The sequence below is a fragment of the Microtus pennsylvanicus genome, chromosome 4 (genome assembly GCF_037038515.1).
Source record: "Microtus pennsylvanicus isolate mMicPen1 chromosome 4, mMicPen1.hap1, whole genome shotgun sequence".
Classification (NCBI taxonomy): Eukaryota; Metazoa; Chordata; class Mammalia; order Rodentia; family Cricetidae; genus Microtus; species Microtus pennsylvanicus.
In genome coordinates, this window is record NC_134582.1 from 38,023,817 (window position 1) to 38,047,237 (window position 23,421).

At 37.4% G+C, this 23,421-nt stretch overlaps 1 protein-coding gene across 2 annotated transcripts in view; it reads right to left on the reverse strand.

Annotated features, from left to right (window-relative positions):
• The window catches only part of Kcnn2 (potassium calcium-activated channel subfamily N member 2), a 350,618-nt gene that overhangs the window by 213,696 nt on the left and 113,501 nt on the right, over positions 1–23,421 (reverse strand). For both annotated transcript variants that reach the window (XM_075968719.1, XM_075968720.1), the window contains exon 2: positions 22,531–22,616. The gene's annotated coding sequence lies outside the window, so the exon portion shown is untranslated. The remainder of the gene's footprint in view (positions 1–22,530; positions 22,617–23,421) is intronic.

The following is a 23,421-nucleotide window of genomic DNA, read 5'->3' on the forward strand; positions in this document are numbered from 1 at the left end:
GTCAGATGGGTTCTTAGAACCAACAGGGGGGAAATGGACACAAGCTCCCATCCCAAACCAAGAATCTATCTCCTATCCACAAGTAATTACAAAGAAAAATTTAATTTTCACCAATGGAGTTTCACTGGATACACAAACTGTACTTGAGGGTAGACACATACCCAGCAGTAGGTGGCCACCACAAAACAAACTCAGTGGTATTACTGGAGGCTTTATATCTCATACTGCTTTGTTTGGGCATTTTAAAAGTCTTTTTGTTTGAATATTATAGTTTATGATTTTGTTTTTATGGGTTTTACTCTTGTGTGTATGTGTGCCTCTCTCTGTGTATTGCTTGGGCTTTTTCTGTTTTGTTTGTTTGGTTTTCAATTTTTTAAACATTCTTTTAAAATATTTTTTTGCCTGTTTCTTTTCTAAAGAGAGAGAAAGAATGTGTGGTGTCGGGTGGGTAGGGAGGTGGTGAAGATCTTTGAGGAGATGGAATCGTGAAATGTCCGTGAAATTGTGATCAGAATATATTTCAATAAAAGGAAATTTCTAGCAAGACAAACACACACCATCATAGCCATTTATTAGGCAAGTCTCAAGAATACAAATAGAATGAAACACAAACAAGGACTAAAGGTCTCTTTAGTGTTAGGTGTATCTTTATCTCAAGGAAATACCTGAGATCTTACAAAGGTTATTTATCAGAGCGCCCCCCCCCCCCCCCCCGTGCCTTAGGAAGAATGAACTTAAAGTAAGGGACAATTAGTTAACAAATTAGCAGAGAACAAACATCAAAGTCATGACTCTATGATAAACCATGAAGATAACAACTTTGGTCTTCCAATAATTGCTATTATAGAAAGTCATATCCCTGAGGAGTTTGATGCCTATGAATTCAACAGGCTTACAGGATGTATCCCCAGAATGCTTAGTAGAGGTGTCAAAAGAAGCAAAAGCAAAAAGCACCTGCATGCTTATGTTGTCATTTAGAAATCAGGCAAATTGTTCTAGAGAAGACAAAGAAGCAGACCATCAGGTCTGGTTTAATACAGAGATGGTTATATTCTGGCTTCAGCATGCTGTGTATACACCTTTGATATAGTCCTTGTGTAAATTTGGGCAACTCCTCCTCCTCCTTTGAACTTTAGTTTCTTTCTTTGTTCACAGCAATCTTGAAAAGGTTAAGTGAAGTAAGACACCCAAAAGCGTTTGGTAAAGTATAAAATATTGCACAAATGTGGGGTGTTTTATTATGTGCATAAAACGATATCATGGCTGCCAATACTCCAGCTTACAGTCAGGCCACTTCTGAGTCTCAGCAGACACCCTAATTCTCCACTCCTTTCCACATGCCAGAGATACCACCGCCACAGCAGCACCAGCGACAGCAGAGTCTAAGTAAAGCAGAGTATTGTACTGTTTTTACAATGGAATATTGGTTTCAGCTATTTTGGATACCTTAATCTTCTTTCATTGTTTGAGGATTTAAATACTTTTCTCGGTATCTGCTTTGCTCTGATGAATTTGTTCACAAATGGCTGAGCAATTTAATTGAGACTTCGATTTAAACAGCTAAGGCTTTATGAACCCATCATGTCTTCGATTTTTCCTGAGTAATTTGATAGTCATTTACATTTTTTGTTTTATTTCACAGAATAGCTAGACCTTTGTAGTTACTATTGACTTACAGAATCACTCAAGAATTTGGAGAAGACCTAAATAAAAGCATCATTTCAAATGATAAGCCAACAACTAAGAAAACTAACTTCTGCTTAGGACTTTAGAGTCCCATACTCTGAGAGTTAAGCTCAATGAGTCAAGGTTCAAATTACACCATTAGTTGAAGACATAAATACAAAGCCAGGAAGCCAAAAGCCCTGGATGCCTTCAGACACTTCAATGAGAAAATACTTACTGCGTACTGTTTGGAAAGGTGTCCCCCCTCCCCTCTTTCTCTTTCTGAAGTCAAAAATCTTTCTTGTGGATTACCTTCAAAACTTTAATTTCTATGAGTCCTAAGAGTCGGTTTCTTTCCTGCTACAATGGGAAAATACTACAGTCTACCATCTCCTCTCCTTTTCAGGAAATACTGGAATTTGAGGTAACACAAAGAACAGTGTAGGCAAGAAGCTCATGTGAATTTACCTTCCTTCCTGGGCTTGAGGGTCAAGTCCTTTAGTAGCATTCTTCGAGACTTTGTGATCAGGTGGCCCAACTGTTAAGGGCAGATTTGCCAGGGCTTTATAGGATAGGCTCCACCTCTACTTGACTTATAGTTACCCCCAGGGAACCTCTTCTTTGGGGGATCTGCAATGGTTGATGATTAGAATTTATGTATCTTTATAGCAATTTACCTCTCTATATAAAAATTGATATTTTTTCACATCCTCCACTACCCAAAGGAAAGCCAGCTTTTGTCACTTGTAACAACTAAACATACTTGTTAGTTGGTTTACTACATGGTTGAGTTGAGATCAAATGCCCTTATACGTTTTGTTTACTTTTTATTTTCTCTTTCAGGATGTAAATACCTTTCCCAATTCATGATTCCGTTGACTTAGATTTAGAAGCCAGTTGTCCAACATAAGATATACTATACACCAAAAACTGTTCAGTTTTGTATTTTCTGACACCCTTCACTAAAGTAGAAGTTCCTTGAGGGCAAAGACATTTTGTTTATTGCTGTATCCCCAGGTAGCTAAATAGTTAAAGTTTGTATGCAAACAAAATAGTATTATTTAAAGAGCAGAAAAATGAGGGTTTCTCAAACAAGAAATGCTGAGACTTATTTTTGCCAGTTTTTGCAAAGCTGTTATTTCTTCTGGGACTTGTTGAAAAGAGGAAAGGATACAATGGACAGTATTTTTAAAAGTTGCTAATCGGCCCTCCTTATGTTGCATTCTCCCCAGTGAATCTTGCTGGCAATGCTTTCTTCCTTTCTTTTTCCACACCCACAAAATACATTTATAAACGAATTAACCTTTTTTTCCTCTTTGGCTTCTTCCCTCCCCCTCTTTTTCCTCCCTCTCTCCCTAACTTTCCTGACAGTCTCTTTCCTTCTTCACACATTTACATTCAATAATTTTAGAATACTGTAAATTCTGGTAGTCTGCTTATTTGGAATCTTGCAAGAGACCACTTTTTTTATGTAATAACTTTAGAAGCATTATATTTTATTAAGACATGATCATCTTTCTTGTTATATTCAAGATGTTTTGGCTATCCTTGAACACTTAGCCTACTATATGAATCATTTAAAATAAATCTTACTTATTCAAAAAGAAATCCACTGAAATGCTGAGTGCATTAAATTACTCAAAACTTTTGTGACAAGAAAGTCTACATTAATGTTTACTTTTTATTTTAAGTCAATTGTGTTTTTAATATTGCATATTTTCCTTTTATCTTTATATGTGTATTATATAGTTTGCTTCTCTTTAGATCATGCTAAATATAAACATACATGCACACTTTTCACTCCCAAATAGTATTTAATAATTAGAGTACATGCATATTACATCAAAACACTTTTCTGTTTTCACAAGAATCTAAATGCACTGCTGCAATCTAAAATATTCCAAAAGTGATTCAAGTATTTAGGAGAAGTTACATAATAAGGATGAAGTTTTAATGCAATGGGTAAAGAATTCTTTGGAGTTTTCTAGATTATACAAAAGCTATTAATTCATATTTTTATCCATTCATTTGAGCAATTACCTTATTCAGTATATAAGCTCTCAATTAAGACTTTGAGGTTACAGTTTTAATTATATTACCAGTAAATAATTTTTATTCTTTTCAAATGTTTAGATTTATTTAATTCAATTTTGTCTAGGTTTTAAGGATTTCCTACTTTAATATATATTTATAGCATTTTCCTCATTCTCTTCCAACTCTTCCTGTGTCCAACCTGCTCTCTCTCAAATTTATTACCTCTTCTTGCTTAATTTCGTATGTGTCCACATACATACATATATACATGTGACCTACTAAGTCCATTTAGTGTTGCTTGTAAGAACATGTGTTTAAGGCTGCTTGAGAATGGATAGCCCCTCAGGGAGATTGTCCTTGGAGGAAATTCATTCTCCCCACTCCCGGAAGCCATTCTTTAGATCGCTAACTCTTTTCAGCTTTATTGACTGAAATACACTTCTTTCTCTTGGGCTGGGCTCCACTGCCTGTGAGAAGCTTTCCTTAGCAGGTATCCCATGGCTCTGCCAGTTCCAATATCTTGTAATCTTCATTCACACGATGGCATTTTTAGACTTCCATGCACCCTGACATAGGCCTGGTCTCAGCAGCTTTCCTTGATCATGGAGGGACATTCCATGATCCCTTTCTTGTATTTTTGACTCCTTAGCTGAAACTACTAAGGTCTGCTGCTTGCTGGGGCTGGGACATGCCCCTCTCATTCAAAGTCATTTTCACCAGCTTTTTGTTTTCAGTGGTAAGCCTAGTTGAGTGGGGACTTCCCCTGAGGTCACCACTCTCTTTATTCTACTTAGCCTCACTTTTTTCTTTAAACTTTTTATCTCCTTGGGCACTGGAATTGACTCCATTAAACTTTCTGGTGTTCCTTTTCTCCCCAAATTGAGTGTTTCGTATTTTTCCTTGTTCAACTTGCTCCTTTTCACTTAAGACCCATTAATAACTGCATGACACAGTCAATATTAGGCTGTTTTGAAATCTCCTCTATAAAAGCTGTTAATTCATAACTCTTCAATTTAGCTTCAGACAGATTTATTTTTGATAAGGGTAGAAAGCAGTCATATTTGTCACCAAAATATCACAATAGTCTCTAGGCCACACATTAATATTTTTCTCCTCTGAAATCTCCTGAGCTGGACCCCTACTTTCAAATCACCCTCAGCACCACTGACTTTCATGCTCCTCCTAGTGTGACTCATTCAATCCTGCTTAAAACATTCAACTCCTTTTCTAACCTAAAGCTTCAACGTCCATATTCCTTGAAACAACAGTATGCCAAGGCCTATCATAACAACACCCTATTCCCTAGCACCAATTTCTGTTTGAGTTAGGGATTTTATTCTGCAAAGAAACAGCATGACAACTCTTATAAAGAAAACCATTTAACTGGCACTGTCTTATAATTCAAAGATTTAGTCCATTGTTATGGTGTGAAGGATGGTAGCACGCAGGCAGATGTGGTGCTGGAGAGGTAGCTGAGATGTCTATGTCTCAGCAGAAAGAGCAAGAGGAGAGAGAGCAGACCTAGCTTGAACATTTGAAATCTCAAATCCTATTCTCAGTGACATACTTCCTTTATCAAGGCCTTGTCTCCTAATAATGCCATTTCCTACAAGCGTATGAGGATCATTTTCATTCATACCACCATAGCAAGAATTACTTTTTCAATGTTTAAGTAGAAGTCGTCTCAGCCAAATGTTTCAACGGCTTTGGACTCCAATTACCTTCCTAATATCTCCTATGCATATTTTTGTCTGGTGTTTAAAGCTGTTAGTTAGTTCAAAGCTTAACATCTATGGCATCAAATAAGATCTCCTAAGGTTTTCTCAAAAAAAAAAAAACCAATGATAAAATAAAAGATGGAAAAGTTCAAAGAGTCACAAGAAAACCATCAGAGAGTTACTCAATTAGCCAACACAACAAAGAACCTTTCTCAGCATGTGGCAATGAGTAGCCATAAGAAGCGGCAGGACAAAGATGAAGCCAAATGATTAGACAAAAGAGAACCTTTATCGTGTTACATTCTACAAGAAACACAGAGAGAATGGAAACGGCACCCTCCCCTGTTTTTGATCCCCAAATTGGTTGACTCAACTAGGCTTCATTTTAAAATAACACCAAGAAGTAAAGTTGGCCTTTCCTTTGCAGGGGTGATATTTTCAAAACAACCCACCCAGGGGTAAATCCTTAAATATATCCCTCCAAATTTTCAAAAAGCAGCTCCATTCTGGATTTATTCCCTCAGCCTCCTTTGTTGGAGTGTGTGTGTGTGTGTGTGCGTGTATGTGTGTACGGGGCACTACTAGGGACTGAACCCCAAGACCAGCATGTTAAGCCCATGCTTTTACACTAAACTGTACCCTGACATCCCTTGGTGGATTTTTAATAAGGTTGGTAAAAGCGCATCCCTTAATATCAGTCATGTCCTACATCACTGGGTTTATAATCTAATCTGTGCTTTTCTAGCTGAAACAACTTCCCAATTCTCCTTCCAGGCATGAGTTTCTTTCCATTAGGCTCTTATTGTTATTTTGAGTCACCAGAATCACCCCCCAAAGAGCCGACTAGCTTAGCAGTGGCCTCTTCCAAAAATGATTCAATCATTTCTGACACAGTCTTCAAACAATCCCCCATCACCATCACCATCACCATTAAAATTAAATCTGCTGTTGTTTCCGAAAATGAAGCGCAATGAGCCTGCTGTGCCACCAGGAGATGAGATAGGGAGCAGTAACTAGATGATAAGGACATTATTGTCAAGCTCAAAAATAAATTAAGTCGCCATAGAGATTGCCAGGAACAGGGTGGTACTTGGTGTTCTCCTCCGTCTCAGTGCAGCAGAGGGAAAGAGGCATATGGTTTATGAGCAAAGGACACTGTACTCTCAAGGGTGTAGCAGGAAGCTGACTGGTAATCCTTGGGTTAGAGGGTTTACGTTCTGAACTGACACAAATGACTACATCCGCTCCCAGTGGTAGGACCCAAGCTATTAGATTCCGGGTTTGAATTGGAGTACAACAAAGACCAATAATGCAATTTTAATTTTTTTCATTCCTAAAAGAAGAGAGTTAGTTATCAGTAGTCCTTGTAGAAATGGCGCATATTTTCTAGAAAGCAAACAAACAGAATTCACTGGGAAGATTTTCTGAAAGTGATAACTTTCAGGAAGGCAGTACAGTTCCTTGCTTATAAAATTATACTATTTAGCCACAAGTGCAGTTACTGTGATCATTTTGCATTTAAAAACTACATTTCTTACAGTTGGTATATATGCCAGAGAGACTTATGGTATGAAAATACTCAGTATAGTCCTCATATCCCCAGGCCCCCTTGCACTTAGGCTATGTGACTCAGTTTGATAATGAACTATGAGATCCTTTAGGCTAAATTGGCTGAAGATTAGTATAGGTCCTCTACCCATCTTTTCCTATGCTGGTACAACCTTAAAGACCATAGGGTGGTGTCTGAGAACTATAAGACTAAAATCTCTTTCCCATGAAGGAAATTAACTCCTTGATCACCCCACAGTAAAATACCATCAGACCCTGAAGCATGATTAATAAAAACCCAGATACAGAAACTGGGGTTCAGCTTGAAGGTCAGAAAAGCAGAGCAGCCAGCCACTGGCTCTTACCTCTACCTCAGTCTGAAACGGTGATCCTGCCTCCAGGAATCTCAGAATGAGACTGAGTGTGAGAGCTGTCTCCTCTGTCTTATATTCATTCCTCTCTAGAGCTGGGATTAAGGGTGTGCACCACTGCCGCCTGGTTTCTATTGCAAACTAGTGTGGTTGATGGGATTAAAGGTGTGTGTCACCACTGCCTGGTCTGTAAGACTGATCAGTACATGGTTGTTTTACTCTCTGAACTTCAGGCAATCTTTATTTATTAAAATACAAATGAAGTATCACCAGAAGACCATACTAGATTTGAACTTTACAACTAATAGTAAGTTGTCTTCACAATGCACTCTTTTAGAAGCTTTTGGAACAACGATAACAAAATGTATAAAGAAGATGGGTAGTAAGCCATGCAAGGTCAGGAATAACTACTATACCAGTACAATCCAAGGAGAGGAAAAACAGACCTACACACTCACAAGGATTCACATAAAACTGACTCAAAATAATTCAATTTTAGACAGCTTCAAATGCACCCCATTCCTCATGTCACATCCCCAACACTACCTCTGCACACTCTACTAACTCGTTTTCTGAGCAGACTGGGAGTCTTCAGCATGTCACCTAGCCTGAATGTATTCAGTTTCCTCGTAGCTCTTGGGGCCATTAGAAAAAAAGCATTTCCGGATCTGAAATATATTACTTTTCAAGAAAATGTTGACTAAATTGTAAACCTAGTAGATAATAAGGGATAAAAGATAGTTAGATGTGCATTCAGTAATGTTTCAAACAAGCTAACCCATCACAATACAGATTGAAATCTCTAGGAAGGGGTAGTTTACACTGGTGAACTGTGCTTATGATCCCAGGGCTTGAGAGGGTGAAGCACATGACTGTGAGTTTGAGGTCAGCCCAGGCACCATGCTGCTTCCACAAAGAATGACGGAGACAAGAACAAAACACTTTAGCATCTGTCCTCGTTTGCTTTCCTACTATAGCCGTGATAAACACCCCACACAACAGCAACATAGGAAGAAAGATCTTATTTCACCTTACATATCACACATTACAGTCAATCATCTAAGGAAGTCAGTGAAGGAACTCGAGACAGGACCTAAGGCAGAGTCTTGGAGCAATGTTGCTTACTGGCTTGCTCCCCATGGCTTGCTCAGCCCGCTTTATTATATAACCCAGGACCATGTGGTCAGGATGGGTACCAACCACAGTGATCTGGGCCCTCTCACACCAATCATTAATCAAGAACATGCTCCAGAGATATACCCACGCTTGAATCAGAGGCAGATCCAATTTCTCCATTGAGGTCCCCTAAGTTTGTGTCAAGTAGACAAAAAAAAAAAAAAAAAAAAAAAAAACCAGCAAAGCCTTACTCTCATCATTTGACATAAATGTGACCATCTAGAAATGTAGAAAATGTATGTAATGTGTGTACATATTAATAGACATACCCATGAAAATAGTTTAGGATGGAAACTAAACATGTAGATTAACATGGGCATGGCTTCTATTAAATAACCAGTGCTCATTTATATAATATTTTGGGTCTCCACAGTAATTACTTTTGTTCTATTTGTCATTTATAATGAAGGTAATAAATTTCTCCTTCCGTTTTTAGGCTAGCGTTCCATTAAAACATTTACTAAAATTAGGGAATTTTTAAATGATGCAAGCTTAATTGCATTAATTATCCTTTTCACCCTCAACTGTTTTATAGTGAAACTAAATAACGGAAGCCCTAATGAAGCAAAGGACGAGGTGGATTTGCATATCTTATGAACATGCTCGGAAGAGCATCTGTGCTGCAGTACTTGGAGTGGTAGTTAGGCTAATCATATGTTTATGAAGAGAGAACTCAGTTTCCGTGGGTCAGGGAAGGGCTAAGCAGGGTGTCTTTGAAACCGTGTTCTGTGTACTCCTCTTGACTCTTACCTGGGAGAGGAGAAAACAACGGTTTTGAAAGAATATTCCTGTGGACAGAAAAGATACCTGTTTAGATTTTAAAGCAGCTCCCGAAATAAGGCAAAATAGCTCAGTCTGCTGACTGCCCATAGAAATAATTGAGGAAAATCCTTTCCAAAGACAGTTAATGAAATATCCAGAATTTTCTTCATGAAATGAAGAGTCTTTTAAAAGCATGAAAAATCCCATCACCCCTGATCATACTCTGCCCCCTAAGCCAATCCAGGGAAGCCTAGATCTCATCAGGTTGACAGCCTGATGCCATCATCCCTCAAGGCATAGACACTGACACTGGCTCTTCCTCACCTCCTTCTTCCACATCTCCGCTCTCACAGCTGCACACAAGCACCAACACTGTAGGACCTTCACCATCTTCCGGGAAATAACAGCATGGTACACTTTTGGAGCCACATTCCCACAGACAGTGTATTATTGTGGGAGAAACCCTCGGGCAAAATGTACCCCAATGCATATGGTATCTTTCTTGTTTGATATTGTACCTCAGTTCAATATAATGTACAACAGAAAAGTCCCTAGGGGTTAATAAAAAATGGCTTCCGAGCAAAGCAGAACATAGTATATAAGAGTCTAAAGATTTAAAAATTAAAAGGAAACAATGAGTGCTTGTCTCTCATCAACCTGGGCCTCGGAGAAAACTTTCCATCACATATGAAGACAAAGAACAAGGCCAAGGTCAGTCAGTTTCTTGGTGATTTGAAATGCTTGTGTTACACTGAGGCTAAGAGGGAGAGAAGTGCTGGGATCTAGGAAAAGGATTGCCACATAAGAGGAAGAGTCAGGAGAGAAATGAAACACCTGAAAATAAGACAAAAAAGAATTCAGAACAGAACTCCCCAGAATGGTTTTCCATTTTCAATGAAGTACGAGAGACACAGCCTCTGTCAAAGAAAAAAAAAAAAAAAAAAAAAAAGGACACTGCAACAAACAGTTAGCGAAAAAAGTCAAAGGCAGCAACAATAGGTTTCCCCAAATCAAAAACTTCTAGCCAAGTTTCAATTTATGCCATGGCTGCTGCAATAAAAATTTAGTTCAATGAACTCGGTGAACCACAGGAAAGATTCAAGGGATCTTTAACAGAATAGAGAAGAATGGAGCAAAACCAAAATATAAACAATCAAATTGATGATGCAGAGGACTGAGATAAGAGTAGAAATATGCAAAGATGTAATTTTCTGAAAAAATGAGAAGTATCACCATAAACACAACTGAAGATATTCTCAATATTCTTATTGTGTTCAACCATGATTGACTCAAATACTCCTACTAGCAAATTAAAACCAAAACACCAAAAAAGGAGAAAAAAGGCTAATATTTTTGAAACTTAACAATAGAACACATATATACATATATATTTAACTTATGTATATTTCATATATTATAGATTTCATATACTTACATTTATATAAAAGATTTAGGATAGAGTTGATTGACTCTAGACTCTCTCACCACACTATGAAACTGACATCAGGAGAAAGGACCATGGGCCAATTCTTAAGCTTCCATGATTGCTGTTTTCAGTAATCAAAGAAAAACGTGTCCTGTTTCACTAGAGCTCCACTCCTTTCTCCAGAGAAGCCTAAAGAGTTCCCTTTCCCTTTAGGGAACTCCATTCAGGCCAAACCTGGATTCTTATCTTCCATGAAACAAAGGATTTCAAATGAGTCAATATGAAACAAAGCTGGGTGTTTTAAACATAGAAACAAAGGTGCTGACTGAGGGAAGGGAAGAGGGAGAGAAAGAGAGAGAGACAGAGACAGAGACAGAGAGACAGAGACAGAGAGAGAAGGGAGCGAGGGAGGGGGAGAGAAAGAGACAGAGATAGACAGAGAGACAGGGGAGGAAGGAGAGAGGAAGGGAAGGATGGGTGAAGGAGGGTAAATAGAGGAGAATAAGATGGTGGTGGGCTTTGTAAACAGCAAAGCACTTACAATGGGTATATACAGGATATGAATTACACTCAAATTACATCTCTAAAAGTTACTACGAACTCTCCCACCTTTGTATTTTTAAACATCGTAGTTTGTAACAATGCTTTAAAAGCTAAAAAGCAATTTCTTCCTAAACAAAGCTGTAATCTGGATTTCTGAGGGCTTTGCTAAGGTTTAGGAAAGAGGAGGGCCATGATCAAGGTCATAAAGCATTTTAACCCTAAGTAAGTGCAGCTTATTTATCATTTTGGGCATTTTTTGTTCAAGACCTTGCTAGAAAATCACAGAAATCATAGTGCCTCACTAAGTAACTGGCTTAAACCAGTAGTGCCTGAAGCATCTAAGCGCTCTCTGCAGAAGAAATAAGCCAGGTCCCAGAGGATGGGTCACTTTTTCCCCCTCAACTTTTATATTATTAATCTTAATATTTTGCTTCTAATGAACAAACAATTAAAGGGAAACATCACCTCTGAAAACTGGTAATATTTATTTTCTCCCTTCAAAATCATCTTCTTGCTTGAGGGTCCACACTGTTAATCAACCAAAGAAGCATTTCTTGATGAGTTTTTATGAAGATCCTGATTCTTTCTGCACACAGTGTTCTGAGCCATCATAACAAATTGACCTGAATTGTCCTTCACATTTAAACCAGCTGGCACTGCAGGGCAACATAACAAGACTTTTTAACCTAAGCAGATTGTTCGGTGGGCGTTCTTTAAAAGTTTACAGAGTGAGTCTACTTAGAGATGTCACTTGAAGTAATATGGGAAACTTTTGATTAATACTGATTTATTGTGAATTATTAATTATGTGAATATAGAATTTCCACTCACAAAAAGTCTTCTAAAACATATGTCTCAAGACTACGGGACATACGGATATATTCAACAGCCATATGCAAAATTTAAGAGGTTATCGATGGAGAAAAGTAACTGTCTAGTTTAGTCACTTGAAGATAAATTTAGAATTCAAAAATAGGATCAAAATGTAAAATAAACTATATTTAGTCAGCAAGTTATTATTATGCATTTGGTTCTAAATCACTATTACAAAATTTACAATGAAAAACGATCCATCTGTGGATCGTGCATATACAATAAACACTTCTACTTACGCTTCAGAATAAATAACTAAATCTCTACTCAATGGAGCCCTGAACTTTTTATATCTGATTCTATATGCCGTACTCTGCTTGGACTCAAAACACCAAAACTTTGGGTTCCCTAACAGTAGAATATAATAATACTAAGATGACTATAATTTTCTACAATTATTTTCATAGAATATATTATAAATAAAGTTTAAAAATAAAAATAGTACATATAAATATATTTTTATAAATGACATAGAAAAGGTGCATATTAAGAGGATACCTACATTTTCAACCCTTAACGATTGAACAAACATTTCTATCTCTTAAAGCATTTACCATTTGCTTGAGGTAAAAGTGATCCTCATATTTCTTCCCAGATCTTATAAAATCTGTAGTTCATAATTGATATTTATAGTCACTCTACAATGGACAGAACACCAGAGCTGGTTTCTCTTATCTAACAGCAGTATTCTCTCTCTATCTTTTCCTCATGCTTTCCAGCCTCTGGAAACTGTCATTTCATCATTTCATTCTTAACATCTATAAAGAAAATCAGCTTTTATACATTCCATATGTATGAGCCAAAGCTGTTTCTGTCTTCCTATGACTGACTTATTTGACTTCACGTAAGACCTCTAGTTCCATCAACATTGTCATAAATGACAGGAGTTCAACATTTGGAATAACTGAATAGTATCCCATTATGCATAAGTACTGCAGTTTTGTTTATCCAATCATAAGCTGATGGACAATTAGGGTATTTCCATTTTCTGGCCATCAAGAGTAGTGATGCAATAAATAGAGGCATGCACACGTATTTTTTTGCATATGTAATCTAGTACTGGGTTTACTGAAAGATGCATTACTTCTAGCTTTGATTTTTGAAGGATCTCTGGACTGTTTTCCATCATAGTTATAACAACTGAAATCTTACCATGTGTGTAGAGGTTCTCTTTTCTTTATGTCTTTACCAGCACTTCAGAGCTTAAAAACAAATCAAACAAACAAACAAACACAAAATAACCTTTCTAACTAGAATGCAATGGTGTTACATGGGCATTGTGCTTTGCATATTCTAATAAGTGAATTCTTCCCACCTTTTTATGTTCCTGTGACAAGTTTTGATTTTATGTCTTCTGAAAGATGTCAGTTTAACTACTGGTCAGTTTTTCATCAGATACTTTTTCCAATTGAATTGTTGACTTTTCTCAGTGCTGACTTTCATATACATACATACATACACATACATATATATTAATATCTCTATATATTAACATCTTGAACATATATATGTGATATATATAAATACATTCTAGATGTTAATCCCTAATCAGATATATAACTTTTAAAAGTATATTTTAATAGAATTTAATTTTTTGAACTCAATATATTTAAATTATTTTTGCCAAGTCAAATTTTCCAATTTTCTTAGCTCTGTCTACCTGTAATAGCCTACAGAAAAATAAGGCATTTCTTGGGGCAATAGCTCTAGAAGAAAAGATGACTATGGCATCTGATGTTGCCTGTCTCTAGAGGACTTGCCTGCCCTAATTACACAAAAATTCAGCCAACCAGCTCAACCTAATTTTTTTTCTTAATTGGCTGTCACAGTTTTTAAACTGTGGCTGTAAAACTTAATTTACATTTAGGTAGAAAAAAATTTAGAAGTAAATGTCTAAAAACTGTGTTCACAGTGGCCACTATCAACATGACTTATAACAGTGCCATGTGTCTGAGAAGGATCACTCCTCAGTCTATCGAGTACATTAAAAATACAAAACTCAAAAAAAAAAAAGAAGAAATGTCAAAATTGGACGGAAAAAGATGAGAAACTGGAGAGGCCAGTTATGAGAGGAGTTGGGTGGGTGAAGTGTGTTCAAAGTATATTATTAAACTCTCAAAGAATAAATCATTGCTTAAGAAAGACACAACTCATTGCAAGTATACGTAAACAATAAAGCCATCCTTTTTGGCTGTAAGTCAATCTCTCAATTCTACCGTGTGTTCCAGCCATGGTTTTACTTTTTAGTCTATCTGTTATGGTTTGTCCACATGACTATGTACCTAGCACTCCTTCTAAACCCAAAGAGAAAGTTCTTAGGGGATTTCCAGCTTGAAGGACATGGCTGCCGTAGGCTCAAGTCCCTTCCCATAGTGCTGTTCTTTCAGCATTTCTCCCTGTTCTTCTCATCTGGCTCCAAAACAAGTACTGATTCATTCAGCCTCGTCTTTCTACTACCATTTCAAAGATGCTATTGCTTCCCTTTTCTCATTTGCACCACAATTTCGTTGGAGCTTTTATAATCATCAAGTATAAACAGAACATCAAGTTTGTGTTGCTTAAAAAGCAAATACCTATGTGTATATACACATATTCATTCATATATAGACATATATAGAACCTAGTTGCTACTTATTTCCTAAACAATTGAAAGTTTTATGTGTGATTGGCACCATTTTGCATTTTTTCAGCTCCCAGCGGAATAATGACATCATAGTTAAAACCATAGTTATTCTTCAAGTAAGGGTTAAGTGAGAAAGTTCCATTTCCATACTAGAAATGGTACAATATTAATGAAATTATTGCTATTTCAATTTCATGCACCATTCTACCATTTAGTCTGTGTTCTCATTAAAAAATGTCAACCATTTCCAATTATTGATAGTTACTGCACTGTTTCCATAAGAAAAATACATCACAATTTATTTCATATAATTACAAAGATAGTTAAAGGCTTTACATTTTAAGCTGACTGCTCTTTAAATTTGTTTAGTTAAGAACATCTTTTAAATTTGAAATGAAGTCACTAAACTTAATTTCACTTTATTAAACTGACAAATAATTTTCAATATTTTCTCATGTGTTCCACATGGTAATAAATTTTGCATATATTTATTTTGCTTATACTATCTAAAAACTTTGAAAGTAATTGAGACATTTATCATTTTATATTGAGGCTTATATTAAGATGAGGCTCTGCATTTCTTATTTTTAATTGAAACAGAACTTGATTTAATAAATTGGAAGCATCTCTCTTACAACTAGACTTTTCTAATGGCTGGAGAGATGGCTAAGCTGTTAAAATCATATACTGCACCTGCAGAGAACCTGCATTCAGTTCTCAGCACCCACTCAGGAGACCCACGACCTCCTGTAAGTTTCACTCCAGGAACACCCAATACCTCTGGTTTCCATGGGGACCTACACTCACATGTATCAGTGGCAACAGTTGACACACAGTAGGCACCCAGATCTTTACTGAGTAAATGAATCACCAAATATCTATCGCTAAGACCCTAAGATTCATATGGACGCATGCATACCTAGTTAGTATGTATCTCATGTTTATACCAGGATCTTGCGTATTTTGAATGCTTATTGTCCCTTATAGGTAAAAAGGGGGATATATGGAGATTAATTAAAAAACATTATTTCGCATCTGAGAATGAAAGAAATAACATCACATGTTGTAGTGTGAATTCTAATTGGTTTTAATAAAAACTGGAAATCAGATATTGGAGTAAATGCTGAATAATCAGAGAAATAAAGGAGCCAGCCACTGGAGAGACTTTTCACCTCTACCGAATCCTCAGACTGAAGGGGGCAAGATCCTGTCATCACAAATCCTCAGACAGAATGGCTTCAGCTCCTGTCTCCTGTCTTATATTCCTCTCTCTGCCCAACCATATCCCTTCCTGTCCCTAGAGTTGGGATTAAAGGCACGTGTTTACCAAATACTGGGATTAAAGTGTGAGCTACCACTGACTGGCTCTGTTTTTCTTTTGTTCTGGATCCACCTTGTGTAGCCCAGGGTGGCCTTGAAGTCACAGAAATCCATCTGCCTTTGCCTCCAGAGTGCTAGAATTAAAGGTGTGCACCACCACTGCCTAGCTTTTATGGCTAATTGGTGACTCACTCCAGACTCTGATCCTCAGGCAAGCTTTATTTCTTACAGCACAAACAAAATATCACTACAACGTGTTTTTATTCTGGTTCCAGGTCTCTGGCCCCACTCAAGTGTACTACTAAAAGGATTAATAGTGCTTATTGCAATTACCCAATTAAATTAAAAGCTGCTGTCAAGTGCAGGGCATAGCTAGAGGTGTGTACTCAAGAGGACAGTCTAAAAGATGAATAGATACAGACTCTTGTCAGCCCCACAAAGAGTTTATAGTCTACTGAGACCATAGCTGCATAGGTAACTAATGATGCTGTTAGGGTGGAGGCCAGCATAGCCCAAGGGGATGAGGGTCTGGTATAGAATATTGTAGAAATGTGGATAAAGAAGACAATCACTTCTGAGGACAAGGGCATAAAGGGACGACGTTACATGAATAAAAGGCACTGAAACTAAAATTTTTCAGAGAGCGAATAGTAGAAAGAGGATAGGAAGACATTCTTATTTATTATTCAAACTTTCATTTCATCAATAACTTCTTGATAATTTTAAGTCTTGTACATGAAGAAGATCGGCTGAGAGCTCTGCAGAGAAACATTTAGACTGCAGAACTGCACAGTATAAAGTAACAGAAAAAAATGGAAGAAAAAATTTTTCAGATTAAAACTGGCAAGTGAATTAAAACGGTGTTTCGGGCTTAAGCGTCAGAAAAGCAAATAGGTTAAAGAGAAAACAACCCAATGTGCTAAAAATTAGATGCTTGCATAGATTTTCTGTATCAGTCTTCTTACATAAGGGTGATTATTTAAAAACTAATTAACAAGAGAAACCGCACAAGGAACTAGCTGTAATTTCAGTAAAACTCAACTTTACTTTGTTGTGTTAAAACATCCATTTTTAAGGAAACATTTTTTTATTCATCTACTGAATCAAACAACAAAGATTCCCTCTTCTTCCTCAGTGCCTCTGGTACCAATGCACTGTTTCAGCTAGTGAGATCTCCATGCAATTTAGCCACAGATTGTTGCTTTTCCAATAGACCATGTACTTTAAAAGTTAATTTGTCACCAGTCTCTGTCCTTCTTCATTTTTTTTATTTTGGTTAGTTTTCATGTTTTTTTTTATAATTTCTGTAGATGATTGTATATCTGAATTGTACGTGCTTATTAGTGTCTTATGTTATCCCTTCCTTAAGTGTTTGTGTGGTTGTCCTTATGAATTTGGGTTCAAAAGCAATTCTTGTCAGAATCTCATTTTGTGCAATTTAATATCTTTTTTTTTTACAGTCTTACCAAGTCTGATTCTTCTCAATCCCTTCCTTTAAAGAAAACGCTTCAGATTTTTCTCTTCATCATTGGTATTCTTAAAGCTTACCTTTTATGTTTTGGTTCATTAGTTAAACATTCCTTTAAAGGATCTCTTTGCTTTTATTTTATATATATGAGTGTTTTGTCTACATGTATACATGCGTACCATGTGCATGCAGTACCTATGGAAGCCAGAAGAAGGTGGTGGATTCCTCTGAAACTGGAGCTACATATAGTTATGAGCCTATGTCTGGGTGCTAAGAACCAAACCTAGGTTCTCTTCAAAAGAAGCAAATGCTCTTAACTATTGAGCTATCCATCTAGGCCCTCACTTGCTAAATATTAATAAATTTCTGCTTGTACCTCACATTGTTTTACTGACAGCGACTACAGCAGTCAAGAGAATCCTCTTAATAAATCTACTGGTCTTATAATCAGTGTTATATTTTGTAGGATATATAATTTCTGTGATTATTTCTTGTAGCCACGTTTTCTTTTCAATATGATTAGAATGCATGAATGATAAATATACAACACATGTTTAATCCATCTTCCATGCAACATAAAAACATAAATTTCCTGTTGCTTTTAATCTCTTCTGTTCTCCAAACTGGAGAGTCCTGGCTTGCTACTTATCTCTGTCTAATCTGCCATTAAACTAAGTAATGATATCTTCAAACCCTGCCATCATATTTTAATTACAAAGACATCATTTATCTTCCCCAAATGGCTTGCTTTTTTGTAGATATTACATTCTCTCTGCAAAAGCAATTAGCTTCCTTAACATATCTTTGGTTCTTCAAACGCAGAAATTTTCAGATTATCAGGACCATTTGTTGCATTTGGCTGCACATTCTCAGCCCTCATCATCTTAGCTTTACATCCTTTGTCAGTCTAGGCTTGTGTGTGTGTGTGTGTATGTGTGTGTGTGTGTGTGTGTGTGTGTGTGTGTTTAGGTGGCTTTGCTGTTTATCTCTATGGCAATATCTGTACTATGTGTTGTTGTTTATTTATTGGTGGGGAGGGTCTTACATGTACCACTGCACATGTGTAGAAGTTAGAGAACAAATTCTGGGAGTTGGTCCACCCGTTCTATGATGTAGGTTCCAGGGAGCCAGGGTTGAAGACCTGGACCCTTACTCACCAGCCAAGGGATGGACCTCTTCTGGCCTCAATGCTTTCACTTTAACATTTGACCTTGACAGAAATTGTTGAGTACTTCTGGGGGAAAAGAGGAGGCAGACTGGTCTTTATGCTCAGAAAAACTGTGATTCTGCTACGCGCCCAAATGTCCCAGAAGCCTTATCCACTTCTTGCTTTGCTGCAGTTTTTGCTGAGAGGCTGGGATTGTTTTGCAGAGAGGCAGTGCTGGTCTCCAGCTGTTTCCCACTATGCCTTTCCCATAATGTCATTCCAAAAGAAATGAGCCCACCTGCTTGCCCCATCCTTCTATTTCCATCATGAATTATTGTGTTAGTGCAATGCGATATAATACTTTTATTATATTTCAGCTAATTAATGAGATATATTTAAAGTACACACGTGTTCAGTTGATTGCTTTATCCAGTTACTTTCTTTTCATGCACTGTCAAACTAATTCAGTGATAATTCTCTCAAAATTGATGTTTTACTTAGAATATGGAATTCCAGCCACATGCGTTGAACATACCCTTCAACAAATACTGTTACTGAAAGCCCACAGAATCAGTGAGCTGGGTGTTGTGTGTCGCCTGGGCTGCTTGCTATGCTGTCGTAGTTTAGCTTCACATCGATTCTCCCAAGCTCCACTTCAGTCATTCTCAGCCTGGGACTCTGAAAGCCACAGCTCTTCCTTCTCCAGCTGACACGAGGCTCTGCCAATAAGGGTCCTTGAGAGGGAAGAGAAGGCTCATGGAGAGACAAGGGATGCTCTCCTTCTAGCCTGCTTCTATTCTGTTTTCTGTTTTTTGTCGGTATGGCGGCTGGCTATTCCATTTTTGTACCATTCCCCAACTATCAGCACTGTGCTCCCTCACAGACCCCAGCTATGACCTCTGGTCCTGCCCAACCAAAGGCTTGTGCTCCAAGCCCATGCAGTATTTCTGTGTCATGGCTGAGGTGGAAGTGACTCAGCAACACCCGATTCTCAGGGATTTCAATCCTGGCTCCGTGAGCAGCCCATCTATGCAACTAGCTTTTAAGAAGCCAGATCTCTTCCTTCTTAGCCCCTAGATGAGTGAAAATTTTGTATTTGCTTTTTCAGGTTTTCGGGTCCTGACTGCCAACTGTTTATATTAACTTTCTCCTGCTAGGACAATTGCTGTGGTTTCTACTCTGAACTGGAAGCTAAATATGTATCTCTGTCAACAATAGTTATATTTGAGTGGTCCTTGACAGCCCATCAAAATGATGCCACTAATTTTGCTGTCTATAAAAATTATTATTTTTATATTTTTGAAATTTATATTTCAAAATATGTATATGTATTTTACTGACATATTTAAAATATAATAAAAGAAAAATGAGTGTAAGCCTTTCTTCTGTCTCCTAATTTCAAAGTGGTTAGTTCCAGATAACTTGGATAGTAAATAAAAATATTTCCGTGAGACATCCCCCAAGCATTGCTTTGATAGCAGCAGAAAATCATAATACTCATTAAAGCCTTTGGAAGTCTTTCTGGGGACCAATTAATCATAGGATACTTTTCTATCCAGGTCTACAGAAGGGCTAATGTCAAACAAAGGATGCTACCAACTAGTGTTGAATTGTGTGTTTATCTTACATCCACCTGAATTATATTTATTTAAAAATACACAGCAAAGGGGGAACAAATGAAATGATAGACAATTTATTGGGCTTATGTTTAGCTTTTGAAGAAACCTGAAGAATGATACTAATGGAAGGCACAGAAGCAGAAGGCAGTTCTGGATGGATTATGAGCACCAGCATCCGTCACGCTGCCCTCAGTGACTAAGTGTTTACATTCAGATACGTTCTCTCTGGGACATAGCTACAATCACTAGCTTTAGCAAAACGAACTCCAGAAGAACTGACAACACAACATACAAAGAGCCTTTTTTTGTTTTTTTTAGTCCACCATGGATTTCCAGCATGTACTGGATTGATAGCTATTATGAAATCAGGACCAAAAATCTGGCTTTTACCCCTGGTGTCCCCCTCAGAACTCACAATCACAGGAAGATGGATAAGAAGCCACATCTCCTTAGGATAATGCCAAAGTTACCTAAAGAAACTTAAGCATTACTACCTCTGTTCCAAATCTACCAATCAATGATTATAAGCTGGGTATAAAAGAACCACTCTTACTCTGCCAAAGAATGACCTTACCACCCTGGTGAGTAGCTGGCCATTCTCTGCAGGTGAACTAGATAGTTAAGAGGGCACCAGTGCAGTCCGGGTACAACAACGGCTTGTGGGCCGAGCATGCGAAGACGAACATCTGTGTGTTGTATACAAAAATAACTGAGTGACATATCCCAAGAGAGCTTTGAAGAATGCTTTCCTTTAAAATGTACCGCATTTCTCCTTTCTGATCACGAGATGTATTTGTCATTGTCCAGACCAAATCAAGAAGCAATGTTTTAACTGGAGTCATTTCTTTAGTGTCCTAAGAGAAATATGCAGAGGATCATCTTGCTGAAAATTATTCTTTGAGGCTTGCCACACGTCCTCAAGAGAAAGACAATATGACATGCTTTTAATTACAGCTTTGTTCTTGTTGTTTAGCACTGTCTTCTAGCAAGAACTGAAGGTAAGGGTCTAGCTGGGCATGGTGGCTCATACCTTTAATCCCAGCACATGGGAGGTGGATGTATCACTGAGTTTGCCGTTATCCTGATCAACATAGTAAGTTCTAGGGCAGTAAGACCCTGTCCCAAACATGTGACACGTGACACACACACACACACACACACACACACACACAGACAGAGATACAGATAGAGAGAGAGAGAGATAGATTCTCTGCGATGCAAATATGCTGAACCCCTAAACCCATAAGTTAATTTGGGAAGAAAGGCTAGCTCCATCTAAGAATCTAATACATCTTGTAGTTTGCCCAAATGAACTTAAATTTTACTTAATTTCCTCGCTGTGTTAGAAGACAAACCAACTTTGGTTCAACAGTTGTTGAACACTGTTACTAAACATTTTAGTCTGCGAATGATTTTATTTATGGCTTCAGAATCAACTGGAGACTCAACACATTAAGTGAAAGAATCTCAAGCACTTGGTTTCTTTTTACATTTGATGTTCTTGCCGTGCTTTCAGAGCCAATTTGGGGAAGAGTATACAAACACACTTGATAGGGGTCTAACAGTGTCTAACCAAGAGCACTTTACCTATGTCCTTGGGTTTCCTTTGGTCTCTACTACAACTTTTGCTTCCTTGTCTAACTGGTCAAAGCAACAAAGAAAAGCAATCTGCTTTTGTGATTTGCCTCATTTACATTTTCACTGTAGAGTTAAATACTCATCTGGTAGCCACACAGTGAAATACATAAATGGAAGAAATGAGTAAACGCCTCAAATACAATACACAAACATGAATACGACCTTGGTTTTGATCACTGTGAAGCTTAGAGCATCATCTCAGCTTCAGGTGAGAAAACTAAGGCTAAAGAAACACATGGACCACAGGCTGGTTAAACACAAAATTTAAGACACAATGTGTTTCCTGACCTTTAATCCCATCAAAACGCTGTCATTCATCAGAAACCAATTTTAAAACTTAAATATGAGCACAAGAGTCAAATAATACATTTGATTATTTATCGTGTGTGTGTGTGTGTGCTTGTGTATGTTGATAGTTGGTAACATGAAAGAAATAAGCAGTTAGTCATTGCAAAAAGGAGTACAATGGAAAAGGTTGAAATCACACGCAGGGAGGAGAGTCCAGTTTTCAGGCAATTCAACCAATCCAACTTTAACATTGTTTACATAAAATACCCATGTTATAGTAAGTACAAGCATCCCCCGGTGTTGGTACTCACCACTATGCCTTACACCCCATTCCATTCCTTGGATGCCCCCTTTCTCTTGCTGGATTCCATCCTTTCGTAATCCTCTCTCCAAAAATCTGTAAGACGTAGAATTTGTTAGTATTTGTCCACACTTTGCAAATTTTATCTTTTTTCTTACGTAATTATTTACTGTGGAACAGAGTCACAGGTTGAGTTCTTATTTTCCAGAATTTATGAACGTATTTCATTACCTTCTAATATGCATGTTCAGTATAGAAAATCTATAGCCCACTTAATGGTCACATTCCGGGGGCTCTTTAGAATTACCTAACTACCTAATTTTTAACCTAGAGTCACTCGACACACAATTGTGAATTCTTGTCTTGCACGAAGAGACGTGACTATGAAGGCTAAAAGTTGCGCCACTGGCTGCTCTGCCAACTTGTGGAAGTAAAGGGCATTTGTCAGAAGGTACTGTGTTCAATTTCATATGGAAGTGCCAGACAGGGCAGAGAAGGCGCTGTGTATGTATAGCATTCAGTTTTTTTCTTATTTCTTGTATTCACCAGTTTAGTCAGCATCTGGTTCAAATCAGCTGAGCATCCATGGTCATCAGCGACTATAGAGCCCCGTACTGATATCCATGGTCTTCAGCAACATCCCAACCCAGAGGTCAACACACATGCACTCTTCTCTCTAGAACCAAAAATGAAAAATACCTGGGCTTTTGTCTATGTGTCTCAAAATTTTAAAATCCAAACTTTTAAAATTACTTTATCTAATGTTGATCTGATGAGACAGATTTAAAAATACTGGTTGAGGAAAATTATTCTCTAAATTAAAAATATTTGAAAACCATAAAGAGTCTCTTTTGAGTTCATCAGATGAGATCCAACATATTTTAATAAAACAAGTGAGCTT